A 15,882-nucleotide genomic window follows, 5' to 3' on the forward strand; every position below is an offset into this window, starting at 1 on the left:
GCTATATGGATATACCCTACCATATGTGGTCATAGGGTAAGGCTGTCTTCAAATTGCACTGAAGACTCCATTAGGAGCCTACATCGACAATTTCATAATTTGTTTTCCATTATAAATGTCTGAAAAGTGACAGACCATGATTCAAATCAGATCGACTAATTAGAAAACAGTGGGGACTGTCAGGCACTGTTGATTTCCATCACATAACAGATCCAACACTCCTTCAATTTCCTTTGATGGAACAGAACTGAACTGACCAATGCAGATTTGAACAATGTTCTGCATCCACACACTGAAACAGGGAGAGCTGTCAATCATCTTGGGTGGCCAGAGTACCTCAGGACTCTGACTGTCTCCCCTATGAGTCCTCTCAGGCTTTACTCTGCTGTTTACTCCAAATCATACAAATCTATATATGATCTCCCTCTATATCTTCCATTTACATGAATTTGTTTAAATTTAGATGAAGTGTATTGTATGACCTATCCTCAGGAGAGGTCATCAATATCAGATTGGCGGGGGTCCCGCTTATGAGATGTTTGTAGAGGCCATGGCACTTATCATAGGTAAACTGCACCACTGCTTACAAGTTAGAAGGCATGAAATTAAACAGTGAAGAGACCAGGAGCACCATAACCTCTCCAACTGGCTGATCAATGGGGGTGCCCAGAAGTTGGCCCTCACCTATCTGATAATGACGACATATCCTGAGGATAGGCCTTCAATGTACTAGGGTTGCGAAAGTCCTTAAATGATATATTAAAAAAGTGACCACAACAAACAAACGACTGCATGATAACAAATAGTACATAACTTTAGATAAAGCCATGTACTATTCACTATCATGTAGTTGATTATTTGTTGTAGTCGCTTTTTTAATCTATCATTCAAGAACTTGTGCAACGCTAATAAAGTGATGGCCTATCCTCAGGATAGGTCACCATTATCAGACATTATCATTATCACATCTGTATGGGAAAGGGAAAAAATTAACCATCTATAGGTATAGATGGCACATTTTTCCCTTTTCCACACAGAGTATGCTCTCTTAATACATTTGTTGTAGACACGTGCACTAGAGGTCACTACATTTTATGATACCATAAAAGCTCCAATAAAAGATCAGTGTAAACTTCTGTGAAATCAGTCTGGGGATATATTGGTTTGGAAATTGTCTTCAGGAAGGATCTGAATTCCCCTTTATTTCCTGAACATATTTGAATAATTTTTTATTTATTTTTTATCTGCTCACATTTTCCTGTTTATTATTATTCTTGACTTAGCCTCTCCTAACACATTGAACTTAAAAAAAGACATTCCCCCATTTAGATAACTGAGCAAGAATGTAGTATGTAGCATGGCTCAGCATGCATGAAAAAGTTCATTGTAATTAATCTGCCTCCTGGAAAATCTGTGAGAAACCGTCCAAAACATATGATGGGCTGATATAAACCAGACAACGCTACCAGCTCTGTCCATCGTCAGCTACTTGGATATTAATAGAGGTACATTCAATTTGTACTGAACACTTCATCACTGATGTGCAGGTGGGATTTATATTCTTCTAGGGCTATTCCATTATATCTCGTATTTAGCAGATTGAAAATCCTTTAAATGAACTGATATATCAGATACAGTACATGTGTAAGTCTAGGGTAGATATTGAGTATTATCAGAGTGGTAAATAACCATCCAAGTTAATCGTTCTGATCAATATGAACGTAAGTAGTCAAAACAGCATACAAACAACAATACTCACAGAATATGCATTGATTGTGTACAGCCAAAACAATAAATGTGCTCTCCACTTTATGACGATCTGATGGCAAGCATCTAAAGTACTTTCAACCCGAGAGTGACAATGTGGGCAGGCAGTCACCAGAGGACAATGGACTCTTGTTAACTTAAATATGTGACCTTAGCCTGACAAAAGGAGTCCTTGACGATCATCCACCAACTTCAAATGTAGAGTGACAGGATGAAATACCTGGTTCCTAATCTGACTTGGCTTCTTGATTTAACACTTTCTGTGTCATATTTCTTTTCCCTTAGTGGAGATTAAGGTTTGATGGCGGCTGGGGGAGCCTAGTCACCTGCCTTGAAATAACCTAGACATGATTTATTCATTTTTTTCCCCCTTGTAATTCAGTGTAACATGGATCAAGGCTTTGAGATGTATGGGGAAAGCTCCCAAGCTGTTGTCTTTGTAACTCATATCATCTAGCATGCTAAATGTTTTATCTGCAATAAACAGATATCTAGCTTCTTCCACACTGTCTCTTAGGTACAGTGGACCTATTAATACAGTCAACTATTCTATAAATAAGAATGTTCTCCAGGAAAGATGGAAACCTAGTACAGCGCTGACATTAATGGCTTGTTTTATGCTCTAGATATCCACTATGCTAGAATCACATTTCAATACATGTTCCCTTGATATTAACCCTGCAGGCGGACACATAACAAGATTTAGCTTGGTATCTTACTTAGTCAGCAGAAAGCTATATTAGCCCCTTCCCCTATCCCCAACCAATTATTGTTAACATTGCTGGTTCTTTAACTCCAGCCATAAAACCTTCCTTATGATGATCCTATTAAACTCCAAAGTTTCAGACCAAAGTAAGAGATTGTAACCTACTACAGAAATGCAGCATGCCATTGCATAATTTCCTACATCCTGATAAAAGACATTAACATTTTCTTGAAATACTATGACTCAATCTGCTCGGCAAAGCTTAGAGACAGCCTTCAAGCCAGCACACCAGCAACATGAAAAGGTCAAAGAAAACAGTTCACTCCACAAACTGACAGCACAGTACCAGGGAAATAGTAAAGGGAGAAATAAATGCTCGTTCCCTTTCATAGACATGGATAGAAGGCTGATTTGCTGCAGTGCAGGCTGCCAGTTCCCTCAGAAGTTTCCATACACACACTTAGAAGGATGCATTCATCCAGATAAAGGATCACTTACCTTAATTGAGATGCCTTCTGTCCTACAGTCCAAGCAGCCAAACCAACACCCAGCAGGTACAGCAAGTGCTGCTGGTGGTACTGTCCCCTTTTTCCTTCTGACTACAGCCCAGCTGAAATCCTTAGAGCTTCTCTTGTACAGAGTGGTATTGTGCCACTGATCTCTGTCTAATATCTCCAAGCACTGTGCCCTGGCCAGAGAGAGAGATCTTCTAACTAGGGCAATAGGCTCCTGTCAGGTCCCTTGAGACTTGGGATGATCATTGACCTGATTAGTGTTGAACACTCCCTACATAGAGGGAGAGCATACAGAGGATTGGACAGTGACAGGAGAATTTGGGGGGGAAAATGCACAGGAACCACTTGGGAACGCTGTCTTTTCCAGACTAATGGATGTGTTGCTGCTGAAGCTGTGCAATTTGTGAGGAGGTTATGTACAGTGTTAACCAATGTGCTACTGCCTCTCTGAGCTTCTGCTGCTGCTGCTGATGCTGGAGGAGCAGATACAGTAGCTATGTGAAGGTAGCACAGCCTCACACAGAATGCAGAACACATTCATTAGAGGCTGATGTAGCTGTTTCATAGTAAGAGGCTTAAATGTGCAATTTTCTGTAAGCTAGCAGATGAACTAGATTAACACACTTTCTCTGACCCCCAGAGACTGAGTCTCCATTGCAGCCACCGCACAGTGAAATTAATTTGGTGGTCCTACTGAGCGATGCATGTCCATCATGGAAAAAAAAAAAAAAAAAAACTGTGTGCCCATACAAAACAGCCCTATTTAAACTCCATGGCAGAAAGCTGAATTATTTCAGAGGGAACCATTCAATGGACAGAAAAGTACAAAGCAGCTGTAATCTGGCAGGGAGAGAAATGAACTCCTGCTCCTACAGGGATGGGGAAACAGCGCTATGTTAACACGAGCAACTGAATCCGATCAATAGATGATTTTGTATGCTAAAACAAAAAGACCAAGCAGACGTGGAAGCAGTATGGTATAGCATTACATGAGAACCTATAGAAATCTATATATAACCCCTTCATGGAAATGACTATGATGCATCCCTGAGTGATTACATTTTAATTAGCGTGGTACTGATGGTATGGATTTCTAGGCAATCCACTAAGGTTGTAAATATAAGAGTATAAGCACAGTCTTTATTTTCTGCTATTAAACATTATTTCGTGTTGTCCGCTGTATCAGGTAATAATCTACTTATCACACCAGGGAAATGTAGAGACAACAGTCTCTTGTGGTTCTTGCCATTTTGCTCCATATGAGCAGGGATGATGTGATGTCACAGGGAGATGAAAGTGACAAAATGACTGATGTCAGCAGGCACAAGCCACTATGACTATGTCATTAGCAGAATACAGGCTGCCATAAATTGTGCTAGTGGTTTTGCAAAACAAATGTATACTTCTACCCATAAAGGAGGCTACCCTTAAAATTATATTAGGGTACATGCTATGAAAATATTATACAGATTTGAATAGTTTAACCCATGTTTTAATTTCCAAACATAGAGGTTAAGCCCTTCTACCCCGGGCCAGTTTTCGCCCTTTTGCCCAGGCAAATTTTTTGCAAATCTGACATGTGTCCCTTCATGTGATAATAGCTTGGAGCACTTTTATTTATCCAAGCCATTCTGAGATAGTTCTGTTGTGACAGATGGTACTTCATGATATTCAAAAATTTTCACCTTTATGTATGAAAAAATTCAAAAAATGTTTAAAAAATTAAAAAAATTAGCAATTTTTTAAATTTTGATTTCTCTGCTTTTAAAACAGAAAGTGATACCTCATATAATATTTATTACTTAACATTCCCCATATGTCTACTTTATGTTGGCATCATTTTGTAAATGTCATTTTATTTTTTTAGGATGTTGGAAGGCTTAGAATTTTAGAAGCAATTCTTAAAACTTTTAAGAAAACTCACTTTTTAACCCTTTCACGTCTGCAATCTGTATATATACGTGATAGCTGCACATACCCCGTGCAGCTACCACGTATATATACGTTCTGGCAGCTCTTTAATCCAAGCGCTGCAAAGCGCTTGGATTAAAGCTTCTGCCCCTGCCCTGTATGCTGTCACGGACAGCATACAGTGCAGTAATGCCGGCAAGGGACCAATCAGAGTGGCCCCTTGCCGGCAATCAATCCGATTGGTTAGTCTGTGCAGACTAACCAATCGGATCGCGGCAGCGTTAAAATGCCGGTTTCTGGCTCTGATCTGCGCTCTGCAGATCAGAGCCTGAAATCGGTAAGGTGTCCTCGTGCCCCCTGATCCTCCAAGCCTTTGGTGCCCCTCTGTGGTCCCCCCACCTGTGCCCCGCTGACCTGTGCCACCTCTGCCACGCCGATCTGTGCCTGCTGCGCAGCTGCGCTGATGTCCTTCCTGCCCTGATGCGGTCCGCCCCTTCCCCGCCCCCTGCATTAATTTTCTGGCCGCCCCCCCCCCCCCCAGCGCTGCCCCCGATTCCCCATTCTGTGTGCGATGGCGGCGGCTCCATTCCTGAGCCGCCGCCATCAGCAGAGAGTGTCAGCTCTATGCTGACACTCTCCTGTAACCTGATAGATGCTGCGGTTGCGGCATCCATCGGGTTAACAGAGGGAGGGGGCTCCCTCTCTCCACCATCGGGGCTGCAGCGCTGTGATTGCAGCACCCGATGGTTGCCATGGCAACCGGACGCTTTGCAAAAGCGTCCGGTTGCCATGGCAAAGGCGTCCAGTGCTGCCACCTACAGGCAGTCTGGAAGTATTATACTTTGCAATGCAAGAGCATTGCAAAGTATAGTACAACTATCAGCCCCACTGGATCTTCAAGATCCAAGAGGGAACTGATAAAAAAAAAAAAAGTGAAAATAATAAAAGTAAAAATAAATCAATAAATAAATAAAAATGTAAATAAAAAAAAAGACATTGCCTTTTCCTATAAAAAAATGAAAAAATAAAATAAAATACACATATTAGGTGTCACCGCGTCCGTAACGACCGTCTCTATAAATATATCACGTGATGGACCCCGTCCGATAAACACCATAAAAATAAATTTAAAAAAAACAGTGCCAAAAAAGCTATTTTTGTCACCTTACATCACAAAAAGTGCAACAGCAAGCGATCAAAAAGGCTTATGACCCCCAAAATAGTACCAATCAAACCATCACTTCGTCCTGCAAAAAATGATACCCTATTTAAGACAATCGCCCAGAAAATAAAAAAGCTATGGCTCTCAGACTATAGAGACACTAAAACATCATTTTTTTTGGTTTCAGAAATGCTATTATTGTGTAAAACTTAAATAAATAAGAAAAAGTATACATATTAGGTATTGCCACGTCCGTAACGATCTTCTCTATAAAACTATCACATGACCTAACTCCTCAGATGAACGCTGTGAAAATAAATAAATGAAAACTATTCCAAAACAGCCAATTTTTGGGTCACCTTGCCCCATAAAGTGTAATAAAGAATGATCAAAAAATCCTATGTACCCAAAAATGATACCAATAAAAACCTCAACACTTTCTGCAAAAAACGAGCCCCTGAACAAGACGATCGGCAGAAAAATAAAAAAACATATGGCGTTCAGAAAACCAATCCAGCACAATCTGCCTTCCAAAAAACGTATGGCATTCCTTTCCTTCTGCGCCCTGCCGTTTGCCCGAACAGCAGTTTACGACCACATGTGGGGTGTTTCTGTAAACCGCGGAATCAGGGTAATAAATATTGAGTTTTGTTTGGCTGTTAACTCTCAATGTGTTAAAGAAAAAAAATATATAAAATGGAAAATCTGCCAAAAAAGTGAAATTTTTAAATTTCATCTCCATTTTCCTTTAATTCTTGTGGAACGCCTAAAGGGTTAACAAAGTTTGTAAAATCAGTTTTGAGTAACTTGAGGGGTGTAGTTTCTATAATGGGGTCATTTATGGGGGTTTCCACTATGTAAGCCCCACAAAGGGACTTCAGACCTGAACTGGTCCTTAAAAAGTGGGTTTTGGAAATTTTCTTAAAAATTGTAAGAATTGCTTCTAAACTTCTAAGCCTTCTAACGTCCTAAAAAAATAAAATGACATTTCCAAAATGATGCCAACATAAAGTAGACATATGGGGAATGTTAAGTAATAAATATTTTATTAGGTATCACTTTCTGTTTTAGACGCAGAGAAATGGAAATTTGGAAAATTGTGAATTTTTCCTAATTTTTTGTAAATTTGGGATTTTTTCATAAATAAAGGTGAAATATATTGACTCAAATATATGACTATCATGAAGTACAATGTGTCACGAGAAAACAATCTCAGAATGGCATGGATAAGTAAAAGTGTTCCAAAGCTATTACCACATAAATTGACGCATGTCAGATTAGTAAATTTTGACCTGGACACTGGGGCATCAATGACCCTTGGTCATGAAAGGGTTAAGGACCAGTAATAGCATATTTGAAACAAAAAAAAAAACGATGTTTAAATGTCTCCATGATCTGAGAGCTATTGTTTATTTTATTTTTTTTTGAGCGATTTTCTTATGTAAGGTCTAATTTTTTGCACGAAGAGGTGACGGTTTTATTGTTACCATTTTGTGGGACATACGCCTTTTGGATCGCTTGGTGTTGCACTTTTTGTGATGTAAGATGACAAAAATTGCTTTTTTTGACACAGTTTTTTTTTATGGTGTTTATCGGACAGGGTGCATCATGCAATATATTTATAGAGCTGATCGTTACGGATGTGGTGATACCTAATATGTGTGTTTTTTTCGTTTTTTTCTATTTGTTATTATAAAATCAGGGGAAAGGGCATTTTATTTTATTTTTTTTACTTGAAACTTTCTTTTTTTTAATTTAAAACACTTGCTTTTTTAAACTTTATTTCTGCCCCACTCTGGGACTTCAACTTTTCAGGGTCTAATCCCCTCTGCAATGCATTACAATATATCCAAGTAATACACTAACATGTTGCCTAGGAGACCCAGCCTGGAGCTGAATCTCCTCGGCTCCCATAGAAGGCAGGTCCCGATACCGCACAAGGCATTGGGCAGCCTGTGCATGGCTCCCTCACCTGCCGCATGCACCTTCTATGCCGCGGTCTGTGCTGACCATGGCATAGAAGAGGTTAATCCGCCGGCCTCGGCTTTACAGCAATTCCGGCGGATACAGAAGGGGCCTGGCTATCAGGGACTGCCGGGCCCCTGCAGTGATCTGGCACAAACCGCTCTGCTGCCCGCCTGATTACCATGATGTATTAGTACATCAAAATGCAGTAAGTCACTTGCCGCCATGAACTACTATTAAGTCATATATTGGGAAGGGGTTAAAGGGTTTGTCCGTCAAATGTATTTTTAAACAGGCTCATAATTGGTTAAGAAAAATTTCAAAAATGTCATGCTCACCTCACTGATCCCCACAACTCACATTTCAGTGTTTTCCCGGTTCCTCTTGACACACAGAAAATGGCTGCTCATTCAATCAATGGCTTCATTGGTGTTAAGATTGATCGGAAAGCAGTGACTGGTAGGTACCCTTGAAGGTCTTGGTGTGAAAGCTGGGAGGAGGGGATCGGTGAAGTACATTTCACCCTTTTTTTAAAGACCAATTCTGGGCCTGTTTAGCAAAAGAAAGATCAGCCAAGCAACCTCATTAACCATTCCATCGCTTTTCAACTATTTTTTGTTAATGATTTTCTATCTTTTCATCTTACATCTCCACTTTAATTTCTCACTCTGTCTGTCTCTGTCCATCTGCTTCTCTCTCTCTCTCTGTGTATATATATATATATATATATATATATATTGCTATCACTCTCTCAGTGATGCAGACTTTCAGGCCTTAGACTTCCATTTAGATGAGAACAGGGAGGAAACGTAGTGATCGGGATTAATAAACCTCATTGCTACAGCATGTATCATCCAGGTTTCCATGCTGCTTGCATGACATTCGTAATGTATGTGTGAACAAGCTTTATGAAACTGTTGAGAAAAGTACTCTGATAAAATGTGCTCATGCTGCATTTCAAATGGAACATGACATACTAAAATCACTCTGAAATATTGAAGGCAGAAGGTTCATTGTCCCAGGTGTTTTATAGAGTTATGTGTTATGAAATATTTCCATAAAGTGAGTAAATCCTCTGGAAGCTTTTGTAGTCTGTAGACTAACTCTGTGCATTTCCTTATGGAATTATGTAATGCGTGTGTATGCATCTCTTGCATTATGACAGGCTAAATTCACATCTGAAGTGTCAGTTCTGTATTGTTCTTTGACAATATCTGCTCTTGGTCTATGCCCTGAAGTGCAGCCCTCAACCTGGGGAAATTGGCCTTCTTTTAATTGGGTTTTTGCCCTCCCACCCTTTGTTTTTGTACAGTGCAGGGGACAATAATCCAATATTAGCAAACCGCGAATGATTAAATATCTGTGACACTATGCCAAGACTCACCAAACATTTGAAAATACACATACAATGTAAAGTCATAGTTTATTGGTAGAAATTCATACAACACAAAATACTTATCATAATTGATAAAATAGTAGAAGTACATGAAATGCTGTGGCAGAAATCCTCCCCTACAGGATGATATAGTCAAGTCTTCAAAGGATGTGCAATATCCATAAAGTCTGACAAAAATTGTCGGTAACTTGGTTAAGATTACAGATACAGACCAGGAACCTGGGGGGAACACCAACCCCGATGCACGTTTCGCCTCCCTTCCTCTTGGGGGCATACCCTACCATCAAAACTACGTACTATTTATACCCCCCTCTGATTAGTCAGTATCTCCTGTGCCTAATTATAACGACACACACCTGAACAACGAGGGAGGAATCCAAGTTTCAACTGGCAGCGCCAGCCCATACATATTATCAGATATGGCCGCCAAAATTCGATTTAGGTGCATCGATCCGGTTTTGATTTCCCCTAGAAAGACAAAGTTGATCTTTGTATTAAATATGGTCATACTGTTGGGTTAAAATGAGGGCAATAGTTTTGCCCCATTCCTAATGGTCTTGAAATCAATTTGTACCTCAGTTGTGCTCTGTGGTGACCCTCTGACCCGGGTTCGAGTTAGAGGTATATAATTATGGTCTTAACAGGTGTGGTTTTATTATGTTCTCATTTGTTTTCACTGTTTACAAATTGTTGTACCTTCCCGTCTAACTACTTTGGTATGCTTCAGAAACTCACCTTTTGGTTGTCTTCCTGCATTTCCGTGATATTGACCTGATCATCGGTGACAAGCTAGGAGTATCTTGGCAATGAAGAACGTTATTAAGATGGATAATCTTTGGATATGTTGATATTGATTTTGGATAGTGGGGAATATTGGGACGTATGCTCTCATAAATGACTTAGTGATATATGATATAGGGTTATATTGCCCAGTTTGAGACAAGTCCTTGTCTGTATTGCACTTTCACTGCATGTCACCTTGGCACTGTTGCACAGTATTTTTAGTTTTTTGTGTGTAGATTCACTTTTGCATTATTTATCTATTTATTTGTGTGTGTTGTATAAATTTGGCCACTGATTTTTTCATTATGGATTCATTATTTCAGTCATTATGACTCACAATTTGCATGATTGCTATGAGCATACTATATGAAATTCATATTTTTCATTAGAGTATATTATGCACTTTATTAGGCACTAAGTATTTATATTTGTGATGAGTGTATTGTCCTTATATGCTGATTGAAAGGGCAACAGGCCCTGATATCATTAGCATTTTATGTCTTTTATACATTTTTATAGTCAGTATAGTCAGTATGAGGGCTAATAAATTGATGTAATTGCCGTTAATACCATTAATATGGTTCCTCAAATATCCCTCAATTAAATGTGCATTTCTAATAATATATATATATATATATATATATATATCCTCTCAAATAGTGATATGGGCAAGTTGCCCTTTACCAAAATGGCGCCAGCAGTTTTATGCGGCTGTTTGACCTTGATGTAGATTGTCAGCCTTCTAGGTTGCAGGAAGGCTCCATTGTAGGCAAATCAGAGCTGATCTCTTTGGAGCACTAGGAAAAGGTCTACAGCTGTCGGTTATTTTGATATGGCGTATCACATGATCGGACTGATCACGTGATTACAAAGAATCTTGCGAGTTTTGGCGACCAGATCTGATATTTGTGGCGCTGTCAGTTGAAACTAGGACTCCTCCCTCGTTATTCATGTATGTATCATTATAATTAGGTACAGGAGATACTGAATAATCAGAGGGGTATAAATAGTACATAGTTTTGATGGTAGGGTACGCCCCCAAGAGGAAGCGAGGCGAAATGCACGTCGAGGTTGGTTTTCCCTCCAGGTTCCTGGTCTGTATCTTTCCTCCCTGCTATATTGCATAATTGTTTATAACTTTTGCACTTTTGTCTTATTTTGCATGTCTTATCGATTATGGTCTATTCAGGGATAATCCCTGTTGGGACTTTTTGTATTGTTACTATGTATTGGCATTGTTTTCATGGAGTTCTGCAATATCATTAGCAGGTTTTGGATGACTAATTGCAATCTTAACCAAGTTAATGACAATTTTTGTCAGACTTTATGGATATTGCACATCCTTTGAAGACTTGAATATATGAACCTGTGTACCTATGGGGGAGGATTTCTGCTACAGCATTTAATTTACTGCTGCTATTTTATCAATTATGATAAGTATGGAGATGCAAATAAAATGTTTATGTTTTCAAAGTTTTTTTATTTCCTAAAATAGTTGGAAAACAAGATAAAACTATAAAGATTGCGTATCTCTATGATTGCCGTAATTATTTATTGTTAACAGCCATAGATTCTAAAGTGCTGTACATTTGAGAAGGGAATATATATACATAATATAAAACAAAACAAAACAAGTACCTGTACGTTAAGTAAGAACAGACTGGAATAGTGGAGGAGAGGACCCTACTAAAATATACAAGGGAAGGGGTAAGGAGACAGTAGGTGAGGGTGCAAGCTGCTCAAATGGCAATGTAGTGGCAGCAGGGTAAAGTAAGATTGTAGGCTTTCCTGAAGACATTGGTTTTCAGGTTGGTTTACAAGATTTGGATGTTGGGGCATAGGCTACTTTCACATTAGAGTTTTTTGCGGATCCGTCATGGATCTGCAAAAACGCTTCTATTACCATAATAGAACTGCATGCATCCGTCATGGACAGATCCGGTTGTATTATGTCTTCTATATCCATGACGGATCCATCATGAACACCATTGAAAGTCAGTGGGGGGCGGACCCGTTTTCTTTTGTGTCAGAGAAAACAGATCTGTCCCCATTGACTTACATTGTGTGTCAGGACGGGGTGGATCATGTGATATATGTATAGAGTCGATTGTTACAGACACGGTGATACCAGAAAAAACGCTGCTTGCATATTCTGTCCGCGATGGGAGCGCATCCAAACTAAATGGAATGCATTTTGGTGCATTCCATTTTGTTCAGTTTAGTTTTGTCCCCGTTGACAATGAACAAAACTGTAGCATTTTCTTCCTAGACAGATCTCAATAGTGGAATTGAAAACGCTAATGTGAAAGTAGTCATAGTCTGATGTGGTTGGGAATGAGCTCCAGAGCCTAGCTGCCATTTTTTGTCAAGCCTTTTTTTTCTCAGATATTTAATTTGTATTTGGGTCGGCTCAAGATAAGTACGCCTACCTACTTACCTACCTACTATGCTAAGCAGTATGCAAGACTGCTGTACGGAGGGTAGGCTAAAGGGGCCCATCCCATGGAGTAGTTAGAATAAAAGGGGACTTGGGAGGGTGGGGCAGAAACGAGCCGCCGGTAAGGTGAGGAGGAGGCTGCGGCTTATAAGCAGTATAGCCCCGCCTCCCCTCACGCAAATGCGGCAAATAACTATTTGCCTATAACTTGTATTTGGGTCGGCTCACGATAAGTATGCCTACCTACCTACTATGCTAAGCAGTAAGGGTATGCCGAGACTGCTGTACGGAGCGTAGGCTAAAGGGGCCAAAAATAACAAACATAGCTCAGGGCAATCGTGTTATTAACAAAATTACAATACCAGATTCCTGAAAGCATTAAACATTTCACACTGCAGATTTGGTATATATCGTACATAACAAGCCGACTGCCATCTGCCCAACTTCTTATTAACATGCATTGAGATGTTGTGCTTCGAGGCGAAGCCGCACCAGTGCGAAAGGAATGCCCTGTGATGAAACAGGGACTGACCCCAACATTCCTCAATAATATTCGGATGAATTTGAGAAAGTTCTCACAACTCAATTACGCAGAACCCAGCTTTAGCAGAAGAGCATCCCCTGGGGTTTCTTCGGTAAAGCCCGTCCAATCCTGCACTGCCATAACTGGGCACCACTTATTACCAGTGGGGAAGTATCTAACCTCTTTGAGCTGACCCGCTCGGGCCGTCTTTGTGGACGTTAAAGTAAGAACTTAGCATGACCCATCTCATGACAGCTGATCCTTCCTCAGATAGCTCTTGCATGTTGTGGCGTAGGTGAACTCGCCTGGTCTGAGGAAGCCGTAGAAGGCTAGGTACATGGTTGTCTTGATCAATAAACTAGTGTGCTTACTGAAGGGGTTTTGCATAGTTTATCTGAAAGCAATTTGAACATTGACCCTGTAAATGGCTGTCGTGTAGGGCAGACCACAGTGGACCCCTTCTGGATACCTTTCAGTAGCATTCTAATTGGATGGGCTGAAAACAAGGAGGGTTAATTAGGATGCCGTAGATACACATGATGTTGAATCCCAGCCGGGTATAACTTAATAGTGCTAAATGACAGCTTGTGGTGAGAGTGACAAAAATGTGGCAAAGGCCAGTAGGTAAGAGATGTTGTCCACTCCTGCCGAAATATGGGTTCTCTTAAAATTACAGAACGAGGTCCATGCCTTCTTATATATCCTCAGGGTGTTACAGGACAGGGCTTTAGTCATAAGGGACCTGGCGGTGGCGAGATGAACCGTTAGTCCATCACTAGCTGATCGAGCCTGGGCACCGGTGATGGTACGCGGTCGGCTTGTGGAGAGACCTGCAAAAAGAGAAAAGCCAATAGCCCTGTATGGAAACCTGCGGAAAGACCACTGATAACATACTGTACCCAGTCTACATGTGGATGGGACCCTAACAGGATAAGACAACATTCCTGTACAGACTAAAGGCTAAGACAAGTTCTGGTATGCTGACTTTCTATTCAACCTCACGTCCTTAGATTTGAGGACCACCGAGACCTCCCCACAGACTATGGTCTTGTTGTCTGGCGCCTCATTTTTGAGTAAGGACGCTAAGTTCACGCCTGCCCAGACCGACTCTAGCCTGGCCTGAAAGTCCAACATTGATGATGCCATGGAGTTGATGGCCGCGTGCAGTTGTGTACGTGAGGTCTGAATAGTGTCCATGGACACCACCTGCGGATTTTGGACCTCCAGAACTGAAGACAGAAGACAAAACAGTTCCGCCTTCCGTCTGGAAGCTAGAAATGGAATGCCTCTTTTGGATAACTCTGCCATCAACTTGGGCACAGTCCATGACCTTAATGATGGTGTAGAGTCTCTTGCGGAATGTGACATCACGCTCCCACAGGATGATAATGTATCGCCCATCAATGATTCTTGAGACATCCTATTAAAACACAACATGATTAATGCAGAAGATGAATACCCAACACCAGTTTGTTCCATTCATCAGTATCACGGACCACCGATGTGCCAAGAACCGCCGTACCAGCACACAAGATGCTGTCCGGCATGCAGAGCACCCCTTCACCGAAGTGACTGAATATGGGAAGATGTCTACATAGCAGAATAGAATGTGACCTAAGTAGCCTTGCAAGCCCCGAACGAATGTAGACTGAGACATGAGAGTGGACGAGGCGTACAGTGTAGCACTGTATCCTGTGGTCGTGAAAGGACTTAACATGTCTGTAGATGTGACGGACATATGAAATTGATGCCTGTAGTCGTGACAGGACTTGAAAGTGTCTGTAGACGTGACAGACGTATCAAATTCATGCCTGTAAATGTGACAGGACTTACGTTTTTTTGTATTTTTTTATCGAGTCTGTGGCTGTGAGAGGCTAGATCCTAACCGAGGATATAATGGACATGTGAGAGACCTGTCCGACAGACAGACTTGCCATAACCAACTTTGTAAATGGAATGTGAGTCGCACCCACAATGCTACTGTACCTGACAACTGCTACCTTGCTGATGAAGTGACTAAACATAGCTGAACATGTTAAAAAACAGAATATTAGCAACTGTACCAACCCCCTAGTCTTAAATCTACTCACGTGATGCACAATAGCTTACGTGGACGCATATATGAAAGAAAAACCTGTAGACAATTGACCCTATAATTGATAAGTAACGCACTGCTTGAGATGACCCCACTAGAGAAGATGATCAACTTGTGACACACGCTGCGGAACCTTAAAGAGTCCCCTTGTATTAGAATTTTTTTTTTTTTTTTTTAAGGGATTCTGTCACCCTCCGAAAGTCATTTTTCATTTTTGGTGTAATTAAAATCCTTATAGTGTGATTATTCAATATATAGTGCTCTTACCTTTTTCTGTGGCTTAGTTTCTTTAAAAAACACACCTTATAATATGTTAATTACCTGGCTACCAGCAAGTAGTGTGGTTGCTTGCTGGTAGCCGCCGCATCCTCATTTAAAAAAAACGCCCCTTCCTCCTGTTGATTGACAGGGCCAGCGAGCGCTCTCCTCTGGCTGGCCCTGTCTGCGTTCCAAATCTCACGCCTGCATCTTCAGTCGGCGCAGGCGCACTGAGAGGAGGATGCTCGCTCGGCGCTCCTTCCTCAGTGCACCTGCGCCGATGACGTCACATCTACACCCGGCGCAGGCGCACTGAGGAAGGAGCGGATGAGTGAGCGTCCTCCTCTCAGTGCGCCTGCGCCGA

Source organism: Bufo gargarizans, chromosome 5, assembly GCF_014858855.1.
Source record: "Bufo gargarizans isolate SCDJY-AF-19 chromosome 5, ASM1485885v1, whole genome shotgun sequence".
NCBI classification, from domain to species: domain Eukaryota; kingdom Metazoa; phylum Chordata; class Amphibia; order Anura; family Bufonidae; genus Bufo; species Bufo gargarizans.